The 25,216-nt window shown below is 41.3% G+C and overlaps 1 long non-coding RNA gene across 4 annotated transcripts in view; it reads right to left on the bottom strand.

Annotated features, from left to right (window-relative positions):
- Positions 1-25,216, bottom strand: part of LOC146972352 (uncharacterized) — a 96,028-nt gene that overhangs the window by 62,618 nt on the left and 8,194 nt on the right. The gene's annotated exons all lie outside the window — the stretch shown is intronic.

Below are 25,216 nucleotides of genomic sequence, written 5' to 3' on the forward strand. Positions count from 1 at the left end.
GTTAAAATAGCCTCCTGTGTATGTGAACACAGAAGGAAACGGATAAAAGGCTGAAACTAGCTGACTCAGTATGATGCAGTACGATGAGGTCTACATACCATGTTTTGACTCTTGTGTCTTTTTTACAGCAGACTTGTCATTGCAGGAAAAGCACAGGTGTGACTAATAACATCTGTAACGAGTCTGCTCTGGGTGTGGCACAACTAAGTTTACTATATTATTAAGGCCTATATGCATGTTATTGGGTACAGCTGTGTTTAAAGGAGACGTATTACACTAGGCAGCCTGCAAATTCCAGATTTTTTGGTCAATTCTCACATTTCCTGGTCCGGAAGGCAACACAAACACCCAAATATATGTTAAAGAGCCCGAGCAAAAAGTGAGTTTTTAGATGTGATGTTGTCTGCAGTGAGAAAAGCCTGTTAAGAAAACTTTCAGAGGAGTAAAAATCCAGCAGATAAATTATTACATCTCAGATGCTGTAAGGCTCCCAGATGCTACAAGTGTATCACCAGACAACAACAAGGAACAACCCAATATCTGTAAACAGCTGAATCTGGCTGAAGAATCCATACACCCCCTTGCTCCTTGTAATCTCACTGGAACTCACTCTGCTACACATCTTCAGAGCAGCCAGTGATCTGAGATGTAGATGTATGGATTAATCCCTTCAAAGCTTTTTTTAAACACCTGTAAACAATGACACAGAGACCAGAGAAAACCAGCGCAAAATAAAAAAGAGAGCTTCAAAACACAGATAAACATCATCAGAACCCATTAGATTTCTTCCAACAAACAAAAAGCTATAGACCCTAAAGGAAGAAAAAACAGCTTGCAGACCAAACAGCACCGTGGATAGAATTTTTCAATATAGTACAAAAAACTTAAATATGTATTTTGAATTGACCAATACATGCAAAACATCACGATCAAGATCCATCATCTGCTATTGTCACATCCAAAAAAAAAGCAATTACCCAACTTCTGTCATTACGACACTCATTCAGGATAAGAACAGCGAGGGTGACTCAAAGCATGTGGACTCACTTGCAGTGTGTCATCACACACACTGCACAGATTGCAAAAACAGCAGAAACCTCTATTTTTCATAAGGTGATCGCAAACATAAACATCTTTCCTCGAGTGGATCACTATACATTGTGCTGGATGAAGACAGAAACTTTGCTCTGAGTAACATTACGTGGCCACGTTTACTATATGTTCTCTTCTGTTCCTTTTAGTGTGAACGAGACGGACAGAGGGAGGGATCCAGTTAGAGAAGTGGAGGGGATGAGGAGAGATGAGGATGACAGGAGAAAGGAACGAAGGGCAAGGTGGGAGGAGAGAGGTTAGAGAGGGGAGGGGTGGGGGTCATCTTGACAGACACTACTTTGCATGGCGACAGAGAGACCCAGTGGACGGAGCAGCCAACCGTGTCAAATGAATGACCTTCCTGAGACCTCTCGCATCCACCTGGCCAGCTTTTTCTTACTGCCAGCCTCTTCACACCTCCAGCTCCTCTTACCCCCCCTCCCCATCCCACCATACCCCACTTATTCTCCTTTACATCTCTCCATCATCTCCTCCCCCTCCAACGTCAGTCATCCCATCCATCTATCTCCATCCACACCCCTCCTTTCTTTGCTTCCTTCACTCTTGCCATAAGTCTAACCTTTGCAATGTCAAGTCCTTACTTTTTCATTTAGGCGAGACAATAGACCCCCGTGCCCATTTTACTCTTTGTCAGCCACAACAGTAATGATTACAATCTCAATCTCGGAAATGTCCTCATGCAGGAAATACTCAATTTCATTTATAACCTTTAATTTCTCTCTCAATCACCATAACCTTTCATTTTGTCCACAACAAAAGGACTGTTATGTTCACACCGGCCTGACAAGGATTTATAATGGGACTTATCATCACAAATAATGGAAATGCTTCACTATGCCCTTTTACTGCATTTCACACCTAGTGATAATAATTATGATTAAAAACATGTTTTATAACCAGGTAATTCACCGTAATGTTAAAAGAAAGTACTTGAGGTAGACAGCTGGTAGATTTAAGTTTGGTTTCCAGCTGTTTATAGGTTCATTTCATTTCATTTAGCTTTACCTCAATCCACCTTGAGACAACAGCTCACTGTATATAATATGAAAAACTTTGCTCTTCCCAATGTATTTCTGAATACAGGATGTGTAAAAACAAAAACAAAAAAAACTTTCTATTCTTTGAAATGAAAATTGTAAATGTACCTCAATATTTTATCAGCTTCAGGTAAATTTATATGTTATGATGATCTGCAAGGACTTGCACGATGCATTGTTATTGCATACATAAAAGCCGATAAGATCAGTGTAAACTTGTTCTATAATCAAATGTTCATGGATTAAATCCACCGTCTAATTTGTGTAAGTGTATAGCAACACACAAAACTATAGTGAAATCCATAATTTCTATATATTGAAGATAAAAAAAAAACTACTACTTGACGATGATGCTATAGCAATCCAGTGGAAATGGAGTTGCTGGAGGCATCATCGTTATTGTGCTGTGGACAACTGCTCTCAGTTTCAAGTGTATGAGTACATGTGCTCACAGGGAAAGAATGGACAGTGGGTTTCAGGCTGTACTTTCACAGTAAGAGGTGTTCAAAGTGTGACCAAATGAATCATTATAACTGTCTGTGACACCTCTCACCGTGTCTGGCCAAAACAAAGCCTCTTCCTGCGCGCCCCTTATCTCTGCTATAGCTACCCTTATCTCACAAATGGGCCCCATGCAGACACACAATCATCATATACATCAATGGCACCAAGGTGGACAGACACACACAAAGCACACACATCACACGTGTTAATGGCACTGGACTTGATCTTTTTACTGCCGTCCATTTGTGGCGAAAGACACAACACATTTAAAAAAAAAAAAAAAAAGGAGAAGAAGAAGAAGGGGGGGGTAGCCTTTTTCACAAATGAAATGAAAGCCTTGTGTTGCAGCGATCTGTCAAAGCAAGCAAAGGTTCAACGGTGGGTCAGACTACCGGGGGATTTTTTCACTGTGTTCCCTCTCAAATTACATGGTGGAAGAGAGGAATATAAGGAGAGGAAGGGGGTGATACCAGACAGCCGAGGCAAAAAGAGAGAGAGAAAGATTGATATATTCAGAGAGACAAGAGAGAGCGAGAGTGAGGATTTCTAAAAGTTCTATATTTATGAATCTCTGTGTGCATTTCTCGCTGCCAAACATGTGGACTTGTGAAACATCTTAAAGTAATTAGCCGACAATGCTAAATGGAGCATGGCACTGTAAAAAAGACTAATTGGTTCTGGTTATTCTGATACAGAGCCCACGAAGAGAGAAGTTGAGTGAGACAGAGGAGCAGAAAAGAGGCGGAGAGGGAAATAGAAATACCAGGTGGATGGAAGGTCAGTAGGGCAGTATCAACATCAAGGCAATATCTAGCTGTACAATTCTCCCTCTCTACCTCCATCGCATCTTTCTCACTCTCCACGGCTCTCTCATTCAACTCTCTCATCCTGTTACTCTCCATTGCCTTGTCCTCTTCACTGGATCTTACTCTCTTTCCCACTCCTCCTGTTTCAAACACACACACACACACACACATACAAGCTCCAGAGTCAGTTCAATCACCAACTGAAAATTACCGCAGGCACTGAGAAAGAAGAGAAAGGCATTGTGCAAGCGTGTGAGGGGGGGTGGGGTGGGGCGGGGGGGTTCGGAGAGAGGTAATGAGACAGAGAAAGAGAGCCGGGGAGGGCTTTGGCATTTGTGACGGACACAGAGGAGAGCAAATGAGAGATGAAGAAGGACAGAACAGGGGATTCCTTCGTCCAATGAAAGCTGGGGTTAAAAAGTCGAAGGCATCATAAGCGTCAAAAGCAGACTACTGAGGCCATTCTTCCAGCCGTCTATTCTGTCTTCCCTTTTCAAACACAAGGCTGTGGTGTTAGACTGAAAAATGGTTCATTTCTATACAGTAAAGACATTTCCCTTGTACGCTCTGAGCAATGGAAGGCTGCCACCAAGCAACATTTCTTACACTTCTAAAGGAAATCTGAATTTGACAAATCCTTTTAATCTTCATCCATGCAATTATGGGGTTTCAGATGCCTTGTTCCTATGTGCAGTAACGCTTGCCCTGTATTCATTTTAGCAAGACTAAGCCACCACCTCCACAACTGTAAACACCACTATGGAAATAATCACGGTTATAAAACAGCTTGCTCCCTGCAGTTTGGACTGACTGATGCAGCTTTAAAACATACAAATACACAGATATAACCACATTAGTTTGGCTTTAAAATTAACGTGCCAACCCAAAAGTTACCACTTGCATGTTGCCTAGCAACCAGCAACCACTGGCTTGTTTAGCTAGTATTCAAGGACTTTGCTGTGAGGAAAAAAATAACATTTAAATCTTATTTATTAAAAAGAATTTGTCTTTTACCAGAATAGTATCCAAGCTATGAGTCCTGCAAGGTTGTGCTTTACATTTGTTTTGAGCTGCTAAGAGACAAGGAGCTTACTTAGGTCCAATAACCAATAACATATTCATTCAATTTATACACAAAAAGGTGATTTCTTTTGTTATTAAGAAATCTAACATTTTTACCAAGGTGGTACAGCTCAGAGTGTGACAAACAGTAAACAATATGTAACCACAGCTTTAAAACTTCACCGGAGGGAAAATGCAGAGCAAACCATTTCCCACCTTACCTATCACTTCTCTCCATGTAACTTCTGACAAAGCCAAACTGCCATAAAAAATAATCTAGAGGGAAATAAAAGTGTGCCATGAAAACGAATGCATTTCTCTCTGCACTGTTACTCAGGGAAAATGAGTCAGGGTGGGGAAGTAGCACATTTAGTAGTTATAAACAACTCACATAGAGATCACAGAGATTACACAGACAAAACCAGAACAGCAAAGGGAAGAAATCACAGATTCCAACTAGGAAAAAAAAGAGGAGATGTAGAGAAACCAAAAAAACAAAGTGAGGAAAAATAACAAGATCTACCTCAGAAACAAGACAAGTGGATAGAAGCAGAAAAAACCAAAAGGAGGCAGATGAGAGGATAACTGACACTGAGGGAAGGAGATGCAAATGACACGAGGAGAGGGGAGAGCTAAAATGAATGAGGGGAATAATGCGAGAGGGAGGAAAGAGAAATGAATCGTGACGAACTGCGAGCGACGACTGCTTGCTGCTTGTTTATGTGTGTTTCCTCACTAAAATGAAATTACAGCTGTTTATCTCTCAAACCATTGCTGCACTTTCGGAATGTTTTTCCTGTGAAAAGTCAAGCCAAGTCCTGTTTATAACGGTATTTCAACCAGATTTTTAGCAAGAATGTTTTCTCAGTCAGACTCTAAATTTGCTAAGATGCCTCATATTAGCATATTGAACTCCTTATGCTGTTAAATAACGGAGCATCGGGACACTTAAAGCAGGGCCATGTTGCAACAAAGTATCCTTGTCATAATTATGCGAGGTATTGTCAAAGCCGCTCATTATCTGACTCAGGATATAATCACAAGCTCAGGAAAGACGCAGGTGGAGGAAGGGCAGTGGGCTTAACATAAATGGTGGTCTGCATCATTTGAAATCCAAATTAAATGAAGGTGTTCTGATTAGTGTGCAGAAGGCAGAGTGCTCTGTCTGCTTGGTAAAGTGTTTGACTATTTTAGCACTTACATAGTGGAGAAAAGATCGCCTGTGCGGCAGAGACCATACACTCAGATATCAGCTGCACTTCTTATCAATATACTATATTATTAGACATATTTTGACTTGCATGCCTAAAGAGATAAGTTATACAAGATATGACAGATGTAAAGTGTGTGGGAGGGTGATCATGGGAAAGGATGTGATATGTGATGATTGAAGGGGGAGCTGGTTCTGTGAGTGAGTTTGCTGTTTAGTTCCAATGTGGGCTCATGTGTCTGTGTTTGTCTTTGCAGTGCAGCTTAACTAAGAAGCCATCAGCTTCACCAATAGATTCAGACGCCGACATGATCTGCCTAATAATCAACTTTCTAAGCAGCAAAACTAATGAGAGTTAATGGAGATTATGTCTTTTACATGTGTGCAGCGTTTCATTCATCAACCTTAAATCACTCCTGCATCTTATAACTTTTCGTCACACTTTATTTTTCTTCAGGGTTTCTAGTAACACGACAGACTTATACGGCGCCGTAACGCATCCTTGCATACGAGCACAGAACCTTTCTGTTAATTAAAAAAAAACACTTCTATTGTCACCTACAACAAGCACCTCCCTTGATAAAAAAAGAGGGGGGGAAAGGAGAAATGAAGAGAGGTGAGAGAGTATATCCCTTGTGAGATTTGCAGACTGTTATTTTCACTGAGATTTGTTCTGTTGTGTTTCTCCAATAGGCTGTTGAGTGCTGTAGCAGGGGGATAGTCACGCTAGAGCTGCTTTGTATGAATAACATTTCATGTGCAATAATCTGTAGCTTTCTTGTCACAAAATTACACACAGAGTGACACTCACTCACACTCACACACACACATACACACAGATGAGGAATGGACTCAGCCATGGCTACAATCACACGTTCTGTATTTGTGTGTGTTTGCCCTCTCTCTCACGCACGCACACACACACACACACACACACGTATATAATTGTATATAAACACACCCTGGAGGTTGGGTAGAGTCTGAGTCAAAAGAGACAGACAGACAGCTGTAAATTGAAGAACATGTGGGTTCACCATAGGAACTGGTTGACCAAACCAAAACACATGCTTTAAGTAATAATCTGTGGCAATGCCTATAAATAAATGTCTGTTTTTCCAGTCTGTCTTTTTCCTCCTTTTTTTCCCTCCTTCATCCATATGAGACATTTGTTCAATCATAAATTGCACTAAAGTGACTGACACTCTAATTGAGTTAATAACTTTTGTCAGATAATATTCCTTTACCTTTCCTCCTCCGTTTCTGTCGCTCTGTGCTGTGAAATGCAGAGATGAACATTCATCCGCGCGTCTGTCAAACTTTATATTAAAGTAAGAGCTTATGACATTTTGATATAAATAAATCTCAGTTTAGAAACTCTGTAGTGCTGATTGATTATGCCGTGCCTGTACATTCACTTGTCGAATGTTCTTTTTTTTTTCAAATGGAAGAACTTCTTTAAATGGAGACAGGCAGTGATGAGAGACGAGAGCAGTCACAAAGTGAGACACAAACTCCAAGATTAAGAAAGCGAGACAGACAGAGAAGAGAGAGATTTGCTGTGAGCTGTGAGGTGTGGTGGTGACTTGAAGCAGATACAGTGAATATATTGGCAGTGTTACTAAAATAAAGGCAACCTCACCTCTATGTGCCAAACTTGTTTCACTGACTCTCTCTGAAATGCCTATGACTGTACAAGTTACCGTGTCTCTTTCTCTGTGACCTATATTGCTCATCCTGTTGCAAACAGTCCATGCACAGAGCTACTGTATGTGAGTTGTAATGTCATCTAATATTAATTAAGACTAAATTAGATAAAATAATATGGTAAAAACTTTTTACCATATTATTTTTTACTAAAAAGATTTATATATTTATTGGCCGGTGCTCTTAGTGCACGTAATACTGACTGACTGACTGATGAAGTTGCACCATTGGTCAGCTGACTGAATTTTGAAGTTTCCCCAGTGGTCATTGCTCATTCAAAATGATTTGACTGACTTAGATTCACCAACTCTTCAGACCCCTTTAGCAAATTCTCTTCAAAGAAGCACCTACAGATAAATCTAACTATGGTCAGTAGAGGAGAGTGGTCAGTGGCACCATGTCGCCCGCAGCTTGTAAATGGCTTGAAAGTGAAATGGCGTCTTAAGGGACCACATTTCACTAACTTTCTCACACTTATTACATTGTCCAACAAGAGAAACCGAAAAAACATGTAAATGATTTCAGCTGATGCAGAATCCCATGTTGCCATTCAGCCTTATTCTAGATTATGACCCTGTCTTGTTTCACATTTCCTCACATTTCTTCAGCTCGACAGCTCCACTGAATTTAAGTACTTTGCTGACCAAAAAGGTCTCAGGCATAAGTGAGACTGACATGAAATATGTCAACGTCAAGTCCTTAATTATAGTTTGAGAGTCAGTCATTTTTCAAGCTGTAAAGAGTTATTAGGTCACATCAAATTTTAGTCTCCTGAGCCCTCTGACAAATGTTGACAACTGCTTTCCACTTACTATGTAATAAAAGATGTAAAAATGAAAATGAATTACCATTTGCCCCATTCAATTAAAAACTTCCTCACAGTCATTTGAACCTAACCACCCATTCATCTGCATGAACAATGAGATTTCTCACATGCTGTTTACGTAATGTATTTGCACATTCTTTGAACAACAAATGAACAGGCCGTCAGAGTGTCCCTCCTTTTTCTCTGGAGTTTACAATAGGCACCAAGAATCAGTATCAGCCAGTAAAAAAATGAAAAATCATAACAGATAAATATAAATAAGTGTCACTGTAGAACTTAATTAAAAACACTTAAGAGCCCAGACAGTTCAATTGTACGTGTTGGTGTGTGTGTCTGCACATGTGCGTGTCAGTGCACAACAGTGATTTTCCTGTACTCCAATTAACAGTCATAGCTGGAAAAAGGTAATTACAAAGCTAAGTGGGAGACTTGAAGTCATGCTGAGACACATAACATTCACGTACAGCATTTGTGCAAACAAACACGCACACAAGGCCACTAACTCAAAATGATGCATGAACACAAGAGCTTGTCAACCCATCAACCTGTGTGAAGGATGAAAATATGGGCCCACATGTGACAATTAAGTGTCATCAGTATTTGGCATGATTAATAAAAAAAAAAGAACACACACACACACACACACACACACACACACACACACACACACACACACACACACTTTTAGAAGAGGAAGACTGATGTCTTATTCAGTATTGTAATTAAAGGAAGGCTTGTAAGAGAGGGAAGACTAAACAGATCCAGCAGGTAAAAAGATGAGAGACAGACAGTGAAAAATAGAACTACTGAAAGGACTAAAAAGAATTAAAAGGTGGCAGAGTTTAGTGTTATAAGTGAGGAAATGCAGTTAAGACTGCTGGAAAACATGCTTATCCCTTCTAATCTGTGAATATGAGTAAAGGTGTTGTGTTGCTGGAACATTTAATGAATTGTGAAATGCAGTCAAGTGGTTTTTAATTTCTAGCCTCGACTTGACACGCACATTTTGTTGGTTTGTCAGTAGACATCATCATAAAATCAGCTGAGACATGTCTACAGCAGAAACAACACACACACACACTCACACATTCACATGCCCAGTGATACTATCACAGTTCCAAAGTGCTTTACACCTTGTCAGAATCTACCTGATTAACAGGTTACTCAACTTGACTGTCATATCAGATCATACAGTTGATTCTGACCTACTTGTAACACCAGTTTTTTAACTCGTGTTAACAGAGATTGCAATTTTCTGGTCAACCGGTGCCACACGTGTAGGTGTTTATGAGTGTGTGTGTGTGTGTTTGTGCGGGCGTGAACACAGTACAGGAACAAACTCACATGGCAACAACACAAACTGCATCACCTCAGAGCAGGTGCACCTGTTCGAACTTGTCTGAGGTGAGACCAGTATGAGTGAAGTTCATCAGTGATCTATTGATAAATTCTGTTCACCTTGAAATTCAACTGAGAAACAGAAAGAGAAAGTCGTTGTACTTCCTTGTCTTTACAATGACCTTATTTCAGTCTAACATTTTAATTCTCTTCTGTCTATCCCTCTCAACATTAGAGGTGATGTCAATATTTCTAACTGCGGTGCTGACGACCGATGAGAGGATAAAGGCGTCCTGAATGTTCCCCACGAGCCACATAAACCCTCTCATCCACACATACGGAGCTATTTACATGGAACAGGTGGCGGGGCAGTGAAGACTGAAGAGTCTGACACACGCACGCACACACATGCCCGCAGTCTCATTATCTCTGCTTCAGTTAATTCGTGGTCGTAGATCAAACATTAGAAAATGATACACCTGACACTCCACCACATATCATAGAAGGAAAGAATGAAATGAAGACTGACTAACAGCTGTCTGGTAATTTACAGTTTCTGTCATCACCGTAGATTATACAAAACAAAAAGACGTGAGAGCCTGTCTGACGACCAGATACCGCATGATGTTACCATGCAGTGCAGATGCAGTTGTGAAAAAACAAGCCGGAAGACGCTGTCTCTCACAGCTGTTGGTTTATGACTTATAATTATTGTCATAACCATAACTGTCATTCAGAACCACATCGTCTCATTGGTGTGCATGTGCTCACCACACCATCAGAGAGTTCCTCTGCTTTGTGTTTTGTTTTGCTGCATTTATTCTTCATTTCCTGCCTCTCATGTGGTGAGTCATGATCTGTCTCTGTTCTGTCACTCCTGAAGAGGACTGAGCAGGCAAAATGGTTTATCATGGATGGATGCATGGAGAGATAAATGCATCTTAAAGGTAGTGTCTGGAGGTTTTTACTCAAAAATAAACGCTAGACTTATACAAATGAAATCCATCTTAATCATCACCTATTGGCTTCTAGTCCTGTGTGGTGGTGACTGTGTCTGCAAAGCCCCCTCCCCCCACCTGTATTTTGGTCTTTTGCTTTGTTTTGTTGTGCATGGGGACGTTTCTGGGTGGAGAGTCGTGTTTTAGCTTAGGTGAAGTTCCGTGCAGCAGAGTAGGAGGGCTGCCCCGGATGCTACAGTATCATGGATGTACGCTATCCGCCACCACTAACACCCGCTAGCTCGCCGCTAACTTCCCCTAGCGGTGGCGGAGGCTTCCGTTGTCGGTGATGGCCAGGCCCGCCGCTCCAGCGCTTCACTCGGACTGTATTTCCTTTTTTTTGAGGTCCTGACAGCTGCTGCTGCTGTCAGGGGCAGGAGGCTGCACAGTTGAGTCCGAGAGGAGGGACCCAACTTGAATGTTTTGACTCCAGACAGACAAAACTCCAGACTCTACCTTTAAAGCAAAAATATTCACGTTTTTTTTTTTTTTTTTACTTCACCTTTCCCCTCTTTCACCTTCTGCCTCTCGGTGTCCCTTTCATTTTAACGCCTTTAAAATCAATACAAATCTAACCAAATGTAAAAACAACCACGCCATGAATGCATATTTCAACAATGTCATTCCCCTCTTATTTACGCCACTCTGAAGCTGCTGCCGCCACAGGAATGACAACCCTTGTTGGGATTCTGTCGCATCAAGCCAGCAGATTTGAATGCTAAACCCATTAGCCAAGCATCACTCACAGTCAGAGCTGGTGATGATAAATAACCCAACCAGAGAAATCTGATTAGGAGAGACGGAGGCAGGGGATCTGAGGGAATGAGCAACAGCAATGTCGGCTTTATCGGGCCTCAGTAAGATTGGAAATCACACACCGAGAAAACATGAAATGTTCATCTGCAATGGCTTGTGTCGGCTGTTTTTCTTAAAACATGGGGTGGGACCCAAAATTGTGTCTTTGGTGCCTTGCAATTAAACGAAAGCTGAACTTTGCATGTGGGTTGCTAAGCTGCAACACGTCAAAGTCAGTGATCTGCACAACAAACATGGTGGTTAACAGGTGTATTTTAACCTGAGAGAAAGTAGGTGAGTGAGTGAGTTTTTGGGTGGCACAGTTGCCTTGAGGGTAAGGCTGTGGTTGAGTGAATCATTCACATGCACCTGGCTGTCACACCACGCACAGCCTCAAATACACTGTCAAACACTGGCTCTGTTTACCATTTTCATCTCGAACACACAGATCCTTCATTCTTTTTGTCACCCAGGGGAGCAAATTTGTTGTGGCAAATACAAAAAGAAGTATTCACATCACATTTGACCTTTGAATTATTCACTTATTTTCGTGCACCGGTGGTGAGACTGAATACTTAACAGTGCAGTTTTGACTGGCACTTAACATGATGCTATTTGTTATCATGCAACTAACTGTGTTCTCAGTCGTGCCTCCTTTGGGTCTTGGTAGCAGACAGTCACGCTTCACTGGATTTACAAGGACTGGCATCAGGTGTGTTTTGACTCAGGTACTGTCTAACTCTTGTCAGAGATGACAGGTTACCAAAAAACAAGCCACTTCTGACTTTATGTCATGTCTATTAGTCCACAAGAACCTCGACAGTGTGAGCAAACAAAACTAAATCAAACCAGACTAGATCATGGTGCATTTTAACATTGTTCTAATCTTAATGCTATATTCACATCATGAACATGAGATCCCTGCAATGGATCATACTGTCCATTCGGGCAGTGTAGTGGCATTCCAGCGTGAGGAATAACTTGCTAAATAACTTGTGAAATACATGTGTTTTGTGTTCTTGCCATGAGATGAGAGGATAAAAAACACCAGCATGATGAGGCTGTCTCCTGTTCAGACATAAACAGAAACGTAAAAAGGATCATGTTGTGATTTCACTGGAAGCATATCCTCTGACTATTTGGCATATAATTGCATTAAATTGCAATTAATTTGCATTCGCTTTGAGCTTTGGACCTGGAAACCTTAAAGTGATAACAAAACTCTAGCATGTCAATCAAACCAGCGGCAATACAATATCCACCACATAAAACCACAACCTGTCACATTTACACTACCAGGGAAAAAAAATATGAACATGCCCTTTAATATATGAGGAGTGTTATAAAGCAACAGAGCTGTGCCCACTTTGAGGCGATCATCTCATGATTGTTTTGTACTTTTATCTTTTTGCAACATATAAATGAGCTTTTTCACAAGCATAAAACAAATGCTATGTTCTTTTTATTGGTTTCTGTTGGCCACATTTCTGAACACTAGCACTCTAAAAAGGTCAGTGTGGACTCAGCATGCAACATCTCAATGAGACAATCGATTCAAACCCTGTAACCTGGTCACTCAGGTCAGGTGTATACATTTACAATCATTATAATAACCCTTAAGGTCAAAGTGAACTCAGTGACATAATTTATCTCGGTACAGCAATTAAATCCATGGCCAAGGCGACTCTGTGCAAATGAAGGTGTTGTAATCGTTTTAATATTGTAACTTAATTTCAAGGAAATATCTCTGTAATGAATGGCCCCTGGCTCAAAATGCTCTTTCTTCGTGTAATCTCAAATGGCAGAGCAGGGGTATTTTAATTTAGCAGGGAGTAGGACACACATCACAATACGTAATAACTTTGATTGCATATCATCATTAGCCTCCAGCCCAGGACAAACAAGCGCTCCGCAGCATCAAACCATCAGTCCTGGTTAATTATTAAGAGCAAATTCAATTTACCCTCACCAGTTCACTGACAAGCCCATATACCTCCTATACTGAACCACTTATAGGTTGCATAAGCACTCCCTGTGACAAACAATTACACAAACACACACACATGCAGACATACATCGATTGACCTTTCCTGCTGAGCGTTATTAATACATGCAGGTTGTATTAGGAAAGGTTAACGAGCAGTAAGGCCAGCATCGCTCACATAGAATACAAACAACAACAGTAAGAGCTTATAGCTAAGCAGGTGAGAGAGATGGTTACTAGACTGACTTTTAATACTTCTGAGAGATATTCATAACATGTTGCTACAATCAACGCACAGTGCACACACAGCAAAGAACATCTGAGTGACAACAGATGGTGCAGAGCAGACTATCTGTGTCATAATATTGTAATTTCAAAGTTCCACTTCATTTGCCTCCAGGTGGACACTGTGTGTTATTATCAAAGAGTAACTTTACACCAGGCTTTAGATAAGTCTTTCACCAACTTCTCTAGTTGAAAGCTTCAAGTCTGTTTCTTCTCTGTCCACACCCAGCATCACTGATGCCTGTGGCTGAGTGTGGTCAGGTCATGTGCTTTGTTGCCCCTGTAACCACACCCAACACTGATGTAATGGGTTCATGGAGTGCAACTGGAGGTTGGCAGAAAAGAAGATTTCCAAGGGGTGTTGAGTTACTCTTTGAAATACCGCAAAAGCATTAGGATTGATAGCTTTGGTACCACAGTACACATTGTGTTTCTTATAAACAGTCAGCTTCTTAGTTGACTAAACTTCATCAAACCTTGATCATAGAGTTGGAAGATCAAACAGTGTTTATGAATATTTTTTTATTTTGTTTTGGACCAAGTCTGCCTGAACAATAAAATATTAGAATAGATGAACATGAGGAAAATGACCATTGACCTAGTTTTTGCCTGGATTGCTATTAGGATTAGTTGAGCTGGAGAAAGAACCTGGAGCCTCATAACTTCAGCCAAAATGAGAACAATATGCCCGACATTAACTCCTTGAAAATGAGATGCTAATCACAATCATTGTATAAAACCTAGCGGCTTCTTTAATGTTTAAAAGATGGTCCGCTCAGAACTTACATGCAGAGCTAACCACTACAGCGTGTGTCATCGAGGAAAATACAGCGCAGAGGAGAACCATGTGTGGTTGCACAGAACATATACAATTTATATATATATCACAAATCATCTGTAGCTGCTCTCTGTCTTTCTTGCATGTCCAGAAAACTGTCCAGTCACTCAGTACCTGAAATATATATCTTCCTCCTCCCCACATCAAAGAGCTGCGAGGCATAGATCAAAGCTTTAATAGCCTTGGAAACTGCTTAAAAACATGTGGAATCACAGAAATAAATGTAAGCACAAATGACTTGGAACACCTCCCTCCATCTCCCTCTCTCTCTCTCTCTCTCCCTCTCTCTCTCTCTCTCCCTGTAACTGGGTCAGTGTGATGATGGTGTCAGTGTCTGGACTCAGCAGCAGCATATTTGCATCAGTCATCCCAACTAGACCGTGAAGAGAAGGATTTCCCTGCTCAGCTGTGCCAGTGAGTCAGTGAAATATACCCTCATAAAACCCTGAAAAGAGGCCTGAGGATAACTTGGATCCATTTAATGGGCTGAACTCTACTTTGCACTTTGCTTTTGGCAATGCAGATACACTGTAAGCGGAAAGTAACATCGCATGAGACCAATACGTCGAGTTATGAAGGCTAAAAGACACGTAGACATCGTTCTTGTCGTATTTCACAGACGCGTTTTGTTTTCTGTTTTGTTTTTGAAAGATGGGATCTTGACGTTAAAGCATATTCTGCAGTGGTCACATTACTTGAACTGCGCTGGTCTCCAGTGCATTTACAAATTTTCATAGCATGAAATGAAGAGCAGCAGGAAAAACATTCAGGGCTGTGAACGGCATCAACATTTGTGATGGAATGCACTTAATTCTGCTGAGACACCAAGAAAGCCCTCTGGTGCGCTTTAAGGTTGAATAAAAAAAAACTCGGCGGTGCAGCCAGAGCTACGCAACCAAATAAAACTTCTAATTAGGCCTTCTCATCCAAATTTAGAAGACTGTGGTAAACATTTCCATGGTATAAGCAGCCTCGGGACATCCCTAAACTTGAAATTTGGCTGCGATGGCAACTTTGGGGCTTAATTAATTAAACAGTAAGGCTTGTCGGGTCATCAAAATAGCATGAGATACTATTACAAAATTGTGATGAGGCTGAAAGGTGCTTAATTAAAGTCACAGTGAGAGCTGAGCATAATTCACATCATGCATATTCAGTTACAGACAGCAATCCTGGCTTCTTGTCTCACCTTTCTGTCAATGAGGTCAAACAACATCTTGAATAAAACACAAGTCTGCTCATTCCTCTCAAACTTGATTTGATTACTCACGCTTTAAACTGCACAAGCCCTTCCTTTTCACTTGTGCTCACCATTTAAGTTATTACTGCTTCTTTGGAAGGCAGGAGGGGAAAAAAAACCCGAGATAAGGAATGGTTACAAGGCAGAGATCATTTACTCTGACTCATCACCTCACTAACACTCCACTCACCCTCCTCTTTTTTCACTCCAACCTCTCTCCCTCTCTCTCTCCCTCTGAAGTCTTTGTTCATAACTGACCCAAGTCTGAAATGGATGTGTTTTCTATATTTACTTTATATATTTACTTAGGTCAGCTGAGTGCCAGCTGTGGCCTTGATCCTGGGTAAACTTTCAACTAGACGAGACCCCTGTTGCCACTTTCAACTCTTGGCCCAATTCTCCTTGCTGCTGCAAAAGTGCTTTGTTGATGAGGGTTCACTGGTGTGTCAGAAGTTTTCCCTCACCTCCTCATGCTGTTTGAGTGATGGGGAGAAATGTTGTGGTGTGTATGAAAGATGTCCACATAGATGTCCACATACCTCTGGATGGATGAGATTAAATTGAAATGGCCTTTCCCTAAACGCACACAAAGGCATGAATGCACACACAGACACACAAAGAGAGGGTGTGATTGTGACACAGAAATGCAATAATACCACACTTATTCTCCCATTATCAGACTAGGCAGTCACTCAAATCCTCAGACTCAACTTGGTGTTCAGAACAAACTGAGAAATACACAGTAGGAACTGCAGTGGTGTCTCTCTCTCTCTCTCTCTCTCTCTCTCTCTCTCTCTCTCTCTCTCTCTCTCTCTCTCTCTCTCTCTCTCTCTCACACACACACACAAACACATTTGATCAGTGGTACCACTAGCTGTGCAAAAAGGACAGTTCTTCTGCCAAGGCAGCATGCTGTTGGCGAACGCTGCAGAGAGGCAGAGAGGGGCTGTCATGGAGTCTTCTGCTCACTTAGCACTTCACACACAGTCTGTCATACTCTCTGTGTTACTCACTCAGCAAAAGCATGAAGTGTGCGTGAGTGTTTCGTATGACGGTCCAAAAAACACACACACTAGGACAACCTGGAAACAAAGTAAAATATATTTTGTTGAAAAATTGATTCTATGTCTTTAAGATTAGTCGGTTCAGGCCTGGTGTTTTTGGACGAGTTCAGACTGAAGCCAAAGAGGCTGAGAGTCGCCATAAGAGGACACTTACTGTAACAGATGACTGACCCCCGCAGGTAACACAACGTTTCAGCTGCAGGTACTTCACTCTGGCTTGCAAAATCGGTGAAATGTTAGCGTTAATCTCGAAGGGGCCATTAATACAGTGTGAACACTTTAACTTATCTGTAGCACAGGGGGAAGCATAGTGTTAAAAAGAAAAAAAAGATGTCCATATGGAAACACACACAGCAAACACAGGCACACAAATATGCTCATACATCCTTCACTTCCTTCCTCCCCTGCTTCCATGTTGATTGTGCTGACACAAATACACCCCTCACCCACTGTCACCCTCACATATGCACACACACATCAAACATCACTTCTCCTGGCATGCACACAAAGAGACACAAATACTCCCTCGCTCCCTCCCTTCTCTCTTTGGCACATGCAAACACACACACACACACACACACACACACTACTTTCCATCTGAGAGCAACACCTAATTTTGCCTATAACTAGAGTCGACTCCTGAGAGGTGTTAGCATGGTGGCTGCATTACAACTGACATCATGCGCTGTGTGTGTGCAATGATGTCAGAGGGATTTCAGGGAAAGAGAGACTATGTAATTATGCAAATTGGGTTGCACTCAACACAGCTAAACTTTTGTCCAACAGTGATGCATCTCTCTTTTTCTTCCATGCACACACATACAACCACACACCACAAAAGCCCCTACCCATTTCTAAGCATGTATGAGTGCCAGCCGTCAAGGGCAAACACACACACATCCACACATCCACACATCCACACACACAATACCCGGTGTGACACCAGTTTCACTGCCGGCACTGTGATAGCACCTCACACTGCTCAGCTCCGCTCTGCCAAAGCCTCTCGCAGGCTTGAGGTGGGTGATGACAGTGTGTGTTTGTTATTGCAGCTACTATTAATGCGCTGTTAATTCTTTAAACACTATTCATATCTTTAATCAGATCGCGCCAAACGTGCAATCCTGCTTGTGAATGAACACAGCGGGCTCTGACTGAGATTGCCGTCCCCTTGTGTTACATCTGTATAAACTGTAGTTGTAGAATCCCAGAAAAGCGTCAACAAAGATCAAACTGTGAAGTCATTATCTCATTATCATTTGTTTTGCCATTTATTATACACTATATCAGATAGAGATACTGAAGTAATTTGAAAATTGATGATTGGAGCCCTGATATACAAGGCAGGAGGGTCTTGTGTCATAGTTTATGAAAACAAAGAAAAACACTCTAATTAAAGTTGATAATTGTTGTTGTTTATACATGTTATAAATATGACATCATTCTCACACATATACAGTGAAAAGTGACTGAAAACACAAATCCCCCTGAGGGCAGCTTACACTGGAGATTAAGTGCTTATGGGTTTTCATGGAAATGTGCGCGCTGAGAAGTCGAAATATTTCGCAGAAATTAGTCGCTGCTCCAAATATCAGGCGTCGCTCTGTCTGCTGTCCTGTTCAATTAACATAGAACACACACACACACACACACACACACACACACATCATGAGCTGGCTTATTCTGATAATTAAGATGGAGCTCTGTCACTCTCTGCCTCCAGCACAGTGTCAGACAGGTGTCCACACACACTTACATACATTACACCATACTGTGTGTATACTATGACATGAGAAACCAGTGCTCCCTATCTTTATCATCATCATCACACCAACAAGCCACTGCAGCATATGCATTCAAATGTGTTTTTGTTAGTGTTCATGTCTGTGTGCAGGCTTGGTTTCATGTCCCTACATACAGTATAATTGGTCTTCAATGTCCTTACATTGACTTGTTAAGTGAATAAGTTCTGCTTCCATGTCTTTCCATATTCCATGTTGTAAACTGTTTTCTTGTCTGTACACAATATCTATTGCACGTCTGCCTGGATAAGGGATCCCTCTGTTGCTCAACCCGAGGTTTCTCCTTTTTCCTTTTTAAGGGTTTTCCTGGGAGTTTTCCTCAGTGGACGTGAGGGTCTAAGGGCAGAGGATGTTGTTATGATGCTGTGTAAGGCCCTTTGAGACAAACTGTTTGTAAAAATGGGCTATACAAATAAACTTGCCTTGATGACTCTGCAGGTGTAAGAGATGGTAAATAAATAGCTGAATAATAAGGGTTAAAATAGTTGCAAGGTTGACAGAACAAAAGCTTGATTGATCCTGATTGAAACACAGATGCAAAACTAAATCTCACTGCACACAGCCACATATTAGTTGACATATGTTCATACATACAATTCTCTCTATTACATTACCTCCCTGATCAAATTAAGTCATTAAAAAACAGCTTTAGCTCCATACGTTGCTCTCAAGTCAAAGTTGAATAAAGGGTAAATGCATATGGAAAACTATACATAAAAAGCTGCTTGCTTCCCAGCTGTGATTAATGAAGTGAGAGTCTCAGTCAACCCCTCTGACCTGCACCAAGGCCATATAGGACTGGAGCTATAGAGCCCCAAGGCAGTGTGCGTGTGTGTGTGTGTGTGTGTGTGTGTGTGTGTGTGTGTGTGTGTGTGTGTGTGTGTGTGTGTGTGTGTGTGTGTGTGTGTGTGTCAATGGGTGAATGAGAGAAAGAGGTGTGTCTGTGCATGTTTTTTACATGGTCTGTTTTCATGTGTTAATGCATATGCATACTTTCATACATGTGCACGCGTGTGTGTGTGTGTGTGTGTCTGTCTGTGTATGCACTCGAAGCAACATACCCCGAGGCTGTGACAGACGGACTCTAAACCACGTTACCCACACACCCCACTGCCTCGCTTAATAGTGCATGAGATAAGAACATTTGGACTTCAAAATGCCCCACAACCCCTCCTCCATGGGAAATTGAGTTTTATGGCTCCCCAGCTTGAGACAATGGCTCCACTAGTTGGGAAGAAATTCCGAGTCAGTGATTTGGAGATGTCCTGGAAGGGTTGCCATGGAAACCTAGTATAAACACAGACACACTTAGAAGTAATGTATATTGGTGAAACTGAACTGTACATCCATGTGTGTACGCACACGGAGGCGAGTGTGTACCGCACACCGCACACATGCGTCAAACACAGACATGTAAATATGCTGAAACATGAACTGGCACAGATGCATGGACAGATACATCACACACGTGGACATGAACACATGGACACCAAGGACCAAAACATGTGTTAACGCTACTTAACACTGGAGAAGATGTCTACATGTTGAACAGTAAGAAGATTTTATTCCAGACAGTTTTGAAATAACAACAGGACAGTTTCTTGCGTACAGAGCCAGGTCAGTGTCAGCAAGCTGCGCAAATTATGTGTTTAAAATTACAATGTGCTATAGACTACATAACAATTAAAGTACCCTTCCCAACTCTGGAATCCCGATTTAATCTGGCTGTGGCATCACTGGTGCCGTTAAACAAGTGTGGTAGCCCAAGGAATGGACAGAGTAATCCAAAACTCACTGAAAAAGTAATAAATCATCATCTTCCCAACGCTAATCAGAGGTAATCTGAGGAGTGAAACCTTCTACAGCAGCAAACTCTCACAGAGATCAGATGAACACGTCACTCTGAGAGACAGTGACTCAGTCAGGCAGAGACAGAGGCAGTACAGAGCTTCAGAGAGAAGGGCTGATTAACAAACCATTAACAACATGGGAAACTACAGTAGCTCAAGGAAGGCATTTAAAAAAAATCCATCACTGATAAGAAGACATTTGAGCACACAAATGTTCAAATGCAGTAATCCAGACAGAGAGAGGTGGAGAGTGGGAGGAGGAGGCAGACAAAGAGATACTGCCAGAAACATGCAGAGGGAGAGAAATAGAAACAGACAGGCAGGCAGCCAGAGATCAAGAGAAATAGTGAGGAAGAGAGAAAAAGACAGACAGGCATCCCAGCTGTGACAGGCAGACTGCATTGGCGAAAGGAAACTTAAAGTGCAAATACTGAAAGACAACAATGCATACCAGCATGAAACAGAGAGAGAGAGAGAGAAATACAGAGAGAGTCAGGAGGGAAGAAAGTCAAAGGGTGACTAGAGGGGAGAGAAAAATAGAAAAAAGTGACAGAGAAGGTAACGCAAGTATGAGTCAGAGCTTGAGATGATGAGAGAGACATACACACATAGTGATGGAGAGTGCACAACTCAGCAGGGAATCTTACATGCTTGTCTGAGGGCACAGTCCAAGAGGGGAAAAAAACTTCACATGACAAGGACAACTTGTCTTTCCACCACACTCTCTTTAGCTCAGGCTCTGGGACTGTGAAACAGGCTGTAAACCAGCCTGCCAGCCAACCAGATTACCAGCCATGCACGCTGTAAAAGATGACTGCAGCAAACTATCAACTCTGTTGGATTAATAAAAGTTTTTACAAGGGCGTTGCAAAGGGACTGCTCTAACTTCCACTGAGATGGTATGTCCCAGAATGCACTCGGTTTTTGAAAAAGTAATGATGCCACTTAGTGTGGTATTGTCATCAAATGCAATGTTTTACGCTTTCACAAGGTCTGACAGAGTATTTTTGGAGGATTTGGAACTCCTGGGACAGATGAATCAGCACAAAGTGACAGCATATTATCAGTCTAGCAGACTAAGATACTGACTTCCTTTGAGACAAGAATAATACAGACCCTTGTCTGAAAGTCTGGAGTTACCCTTTCAAGTGAATGCAAATTGGTACCTGAAGTTTTGAGGAGTAGTGTTAACATTTGTGGCTGGTACCATCGCTGTCGATGTCAAATTTGCATTTCTGTCTAGCATCATTTCTGTCAGTGTGGAGCCGAGTGAACTGGCGGTGAACTGAAGAGGAGGCTGGCTCAGTGCTCTCACTGTCTATTGTGGCACAGCAGCATCTCACTGTGCGTCTGTGCGATAGAGAAAATCAGACGGAAAAATTAAGTCAGAGAAAGAGATAAAGAGGCGTAGAGGAAGGGAAGGCAGAGGGTGGAGAAAGACAGAATTAATTAGAAAAATGGGGGGAGAAAGAGGGTGTTGGAGAGAAAGAGCAAAACACACAGTGAATATCTGTGGGTCTGAGTGGCCACAGTTCACTGTGTCAGCAGCTCTCATTACCACACACAGCTGAGGACATCAGAGAGCTTAGCAAGTAGCTGCAAAAGCGGCCTCTGTCTATCTGCATACAAACATCAGCCGCGCATACACACAAACACAAGCAGCAGGGAAAAGAGACGCTCACAGCTGAACCCAGAATCACTGATGCACATTAAACACTTGCACGCTCACACATATGTGCACAGTCGAGGATGGAAGTGGATTATCTACCCAAACCAACTGAAAAGTAGCCTGACTGGTGCACAGGGATTAACTTTGTATGCACAAGAATATTCAAATGAATGTGAATTTAATTTTAGCCAGAATGAGGCCAGTCGGGTTCCTCCAGGCTGAGGTGGTGATGTGAAGGTAGGCAATTTGGAATAAAAGTAAATGAGTCACATTAATGGACAATTAAGTTGCATGTGAACATTCTTAATTCCCTCTAGGCCAATTAAGGTGTTTACATTGGGCCACTTTAATTTGGAAAGAGAGCAAATTAGTCCTGTTAGCAAGATATTAGCCTGAAAGTAACATATTTCTGGTAGGGCAGTTACACTAGACAGACAGAGATGGTTCCATGTGGAGAGTCTATTTACAAACACATGAATTCATTTGATTAATTATAATTCACTTAGATTAGTTATAATTTCCTATAACATGTATTAAGGGTTCAGCTTTTGGCAGGTAAACTTACCATTTTCTGGTTTCCAAGAGCAAGGACAACATGCCGACAGATTACAGGGTCATGTGTAAGTCTAGCCTCTGAAAGCTAACACTGGCTGTCAGTCAAAGAGTGCATGCTAACAGGCCTATGCATAATTGAAAGCATGACTCATGCTTACTCAGCTCATTTCTCAGCCGAAGATGAAGTCTTGACCTTGTCTGAAAATAAATGTGTGTCCACTGTGGTTCAGTACTGTAGATGGTTAGTCTTAATAAGAGCAGTGGCTTAATGTTGAGGTGTTGTGAACATTGCTACAGGGTGTACGCCGAACAGGCTGGGTGTGCGTGTGTGTATGTGTGTGTGCGCGTGTCGTGTGTGATAATTTCAGTGCCTATGATTGTCAGCAATTCACCCACACATCCAGTACACACAATCTGAGGCACAATCTAATTTTATTCAGCAAGGACATTTACAAGTACCATGAATTTGACCTTGTGATCTGGCGCTGGCAACACTGCATAGTACAGAATCGCTAACGGCTGACGCATAGTAATTAGATGCATAATAATAAGAGCAGGGCATGACTTGGCCTTATTCAGCCACATTTCCACCAGAGATTACACATTGACCTCATATGAAAAGACCTGAAAAGAAATATGTCAGCTTTTATTCTTCACTGGATCTTTTATATTGTCTGTAAAAGCCTTAGCTTTAAGTTGCAGTCTGGATTTTTATTGACCTCACACAAACTCACGTCAGCGGGGATTACAGAAGGTGAAAATAACAATGTAGTTAGCTTCCCACATGCTAAAAATATACATATTTATTTAAATACGTGTGCCTATTATTTTGAAAGGCTTTCATAATAAATGCAAGCCCCTGCTTTCACTGCTGTGTGCGGTGCCATGTTTTATAAGAAATTGGGCTTGTATCCAGCAAAGAGGCTGTATTTTACATGGAGCTGCTACATTATTGAGAGTGGGGCATTTACTTGGGTTTATTCATCCCATTTCCAGGCACTCAGATTATGCCTCGCACTGGACTGGAAAATTGTGTCAGTGCAGATACTCTTACAGGAAGCCTCTCATACTCTGAGGCATAATCTGCCTCCAGGAAAACCTAACTTTTTTTTTTTTTTTTACATTATAAGGCTATAAATGGTATACACATACACAAAGATTCCCAGACATGAATGATCTGTGATGTTGATAGTAAATGTTAGGCAACCACTGATAAATTTTGGATCATCACAGTTACAGTAGCTGTCACACACCCCCACAGGATGACATCTCACGTGGTGTCAGCAGCAGTGTGTGTATGTGTCATATATGAAACATCTGTTTAGATAAATGGGGACACAGGGAATAGATTGATGCAAATGGACATAGAAGATATTATTACATAAACCAACACATCCACAACCTGGTACAGTATACTGTATACATATATATATATCCAAATATGTAAGCCTTTTATTAAAATAGAGAAAGACTAGAAACCACAAAAGCCCAATGAAGACAGAGGTTACGGTCATATCCCAACAAATACTAGTCCTCTCTACCCATGTTTTTCGGTATCATCGGTATCACTGAATATTGACGTGTGATCTGATATGGCAAAGAGCCAAAGGAAACAGAAATCTTTATCCTACACTGTAATCTTTATTGTATTGTATGCATGCACACACTAGGCAAGAAGGGGGGCGTGTTCTACCCACAAAGGCAGAGACTGAGGTAGTTTAAAGTCTGGTATCTCAGCTACTGTTACAGGATATAATCTGATTTATCACACCACATCCAGCTAAGCTCAAAGAGATCTCCATCAAAACAGATCTGATTCAGCACTAGTCAACCATAGCACACAGTCCTGACAAGGGGCTACACAGCAAAGAGAAGATATGACACAAGATAGTATTTTTTGGATTATCCTGCATGCACTGTAGCAAGCATATATGGCACACAACATCACACAAACACAGATAAATAAAGATATTATTTTAGGTACGTAGGTTTATTACTGATATGTCACCCAACTCTAATCTGACAGGTATATCTGAATAGGATTACAGATCATCCCAGTGTTTACTGTGGATTAGTATTATACTAGCAGGACACCTGTATTGTATTTATTTTTACATCATAGATTTCCAAAATAGACGTGCTTTTAGAAGAAAAGGGAATTCACTATGCATCATATCATTAAAGACCAAAAGTGTACGATTGTGTTGTATCATCTAAAAAAAAGGTGAAAGGGAAAACTCATAAGTGACACTTCCAGGGCAGAAGGATTGGAGTCTTGTGCTCATTTATCACACTCCCTCATGATTTTATATCACGGTAGCTTCATAGACATTTTCTTGTGCTTTCATCTCTTTATGAAATATCTGTTGTTTTGCTGTGATCTTTTTTTGTTGTTTTGCAAAGTAAATATTTTTAAGTAATTACTGTCAAAACATTACAAGTTTTCAAGGAATCAGAAGACGCCTGTTTCAAACAAAACAGCATGGTTTAATGCTCCTTTCAGCTTTCCCACTACGGGCTGGCAGAGGGTTTACTT

The sequence above is a fragment of the Trachurus japonicus genome, chromosome 16, assembly GCF_045865225.1.
Source record: "Trachurus japonicus isolate A0001 chromosome 16, Traja_1.0".
NCBI lineage: Eukaryota > Metazoa > Chordata > Actinopteri > Carangiformes > Carangidae > Trachurus > Trachurus japonicus.